Here is a 3,100-nt window from a genome sequence, read left to right on the forward strand (position 1 = left end):
AATTCAAATCCAAATCGTCAAGTTGCAAGAAGTACATCATCAAGAGATAATCAAAGGTTATATCTCTTTTGTAAGAGAATTCAAATCTAAAGACTTTGCATTCCATTCATTTCAAATATATAAAAATCAATTTATTTGAATTTGTCTTCATTTTTCTTGTATTTGGATTTATACACGAAATTTGTGTCGACACAATCATCCACTTTTAGTGGTCGAGAAAATAAGGAGTCATTACTTAGGTTACAATCTTACATTAGGCTAGGTCATATGTCCATTTCTTTGATGAAAGATTTGTTTCTTAAGTTGTTTCAATCTATTTCGAGTGGGATACACTTAGAGTGGTGTTGATCATACTTTGCTTATAAGGAAACAGAATGAAAAGATTGAAAGAATAGGGATGTACATGATAATCACAATAAATGATCCATAAGAGATGAAAAGATTGAAGGAATTCTTAACATTTGAATTTAAAATTAAAAATCTAGGTCATCTAAGATACTTCCTTGGAATTGAAGTTGCAAAGTCACAAGAAGGCATATATATATATATATATGTTAAATAAAGTATGTGCTTAATCTACTAGAGGAGACACATGATGGAGAGTAGACCAACAAATACACCGATAGAGAAAAATCAGTCTTTAGGAGTTTGTTGGTGAAGACTACTCTGACAAAGAAAGGTATCAAAAGATAGTAAAAAATTGATATATTTGTCCCTTACTCAATTAAATATAGCTTATGCAGCTCACATGGTGAGTTAGTTTATGCATGCTCCCAAGATTTCCCACATGAAGGCAGTTGAAAGGATTCTTATGTATCTGAAGACCTGTCTAAGGAAGAAAATTTTGTTTAAGATACACAATAAACACGAGATAGAAGCATATACTAATGTTGACTAGACTGGATTGATTAGAAATAGGAAGTCTATTAGATATTGTACATTTGTTGGGCGGAACTTGGTTACTTGGAAATTGATAGTCATCTTAAGTTGTACTATGACAATAAGGTTGCAATCAATATTGATATTAACCTAGTACAATATGATATGACTAAGCACATCAAAATTAACCGACATTTTGTGAGATAAAGATTTGTCTTAGACATGCCCTCAAATATATGGATTGTTAATGTTGTGACAAAATACATTTTTTTTAACAAAGTTTCTTGGTTTACTTAGCAATCTAAACACGACTGACATCTATGCTTAGTTTGAGGGGGAGTGTTGTAACAAGTGGCTTTGTGCTTGTGGACCTTTTTGTCTTATTTATATTTCAGCTCGTTTCACTATTGTGAGCCTAGATTAGTTTTACTGTTTAAGTGTCCCATCACTAATTAGGAGCATTCTAATCCTTTTGATGCAATGTCTAAATTTTAATATAAATTAAGTTTTAGGGATGACTACTTTTGCCGCCCATTCATTCTTCTCTTTTATCTCTTCTTTTCATCATTTCTTGCTCTTCTTCTCTAGAAAATCATCAAACAATAGCCCCCACTATAAGCAAAGCAAATGCATTGCTACATTGCCATCTGGTATTCATTAGAAACCACTAGAATTATAGAATAAACTTAACTTTAATATTGGATTTAAACGTAGCTTCAACAAAAATAAAGGGAATTAAGTGATTTTGAAAACTGTAAAATCTAGAATAGTATGACTTTCTGATAAAATTATTTCTCTATGATACTTTTTGCTCGCTTTTGTTAACAAACACATGAAGATGCCATTACCTACATCATTGATCACCAAATGAAGATCACAGTTCAAATAATGCATAAGGATATTGTTGTTGTATTAGTGTGATGTCCACCCGATTTTTGGTAGATGTATTGTTGTATTAGGAATCTTATGTTTCTTATGATATATACATTGGCTCAAACTTCTAATTACTCCCTTTAAAGTTGTTTTCATGGTGGAAGTTGTAAAAGAAATTTAAAACTTAGGTCCTATTTGGTTTGCGGTTAGAATTAGAATCAAAATCAAAATCTATTGGAATTGGAGTTGGAATTGCTTATTCCCCTTACCTATTTGGTTCAAATGAGAACTAAATTTGATTCCTTAAGATATGCATGACTACCAATGAGGGTTACCATCAGATAAAGCAAAATATGATTGGAGATTTAAGCCACTTGTCTTTTATTTATTTATTATTTGTTATCAAGTCAGAAGGATATTCTCATTCCCTGGGAGGGGGATTGAAATGGGAATTAAAATTGGAATCCCTTAAAATGGGCCAATATGATTCTAAATCTAAACCTTTATTTCTGCAAAGCAAAAAACCTCTTATACTTGGGGTGAAAAGAAATAAAGGGTTCAACTATCATGATGGAAAGACATAATACCAGAAAAAAAAAGACATATAAGCAGTCAATTAACGTCATAAAAGTGGTACCTAATTAGGTGGGTTCCCAACTTCATTAAAATTTATGGGGGTTATGATTGATCAAAGCTTTTTTAGTATTATGTTTTTGTAGTATCATAATTTTTTCAAAAAAAATAAGCTATTTAAATGACAATACTAAGTTTTCAAAACATTATAACAGTCATGGGTGTTGCATGTGTAAAGAATATGGGGGAGGAGTATGGATCTACTCCTCATAGAGTGCTCCTCACGCTAATCTCATAGCATATTCCAATCATATATTGGGAACATCTCCCGCAATTGTATGTTATTATTCATGGGAGATGTTCCCAATACATAATAGGATGTGGTTACGAGGTCGGTGTGAGGAGCGCTCTGTAAAGAGCATATCCCAATTCATGGGAGATAACTAATAGAAGGAAGTTATTAAACCACAAGGGTACTTTAAATCATTTATTCCATTTGGGTGCTTTTAAGTATTTGTCATAATTTCAAGGGTATTTTAAATATTTTTTTGAAAACTTATAACCTTCATGTAACACCTTAATGTGGTTTTAACATCTAGATTTTTTTCCAGGTAAAAGACTTAAACATACCCTAAGTTTTTAAAATAGACTTAAATATACCTTGTGGGCTGACCCCACTGAACTTAAACATACCTTCATCAATGAAACCACTCATTCAAAATTTTTAAAATCCTATTTTACCCTTCTAAACAGGAAAGAGAAGTGAGGTGGAAGA

The sequence above is a fragment of the Nelumbo nucifera genome, chromosome 6, assembly GCF_055504915.1.
Source record: "Nelumbo nucifera cultivar China Antique chromosome 6, China Antique-T2T, whole genome shotgun sequence".
NCBI classification, from domain to species: domain Eukaryota; kingdom Viridiplantae; phylum Streptophyta; class Magnoliopsida; order Proteales; family Nelumbonaceae; genus Nelumbo; species Nelumbo nucifera.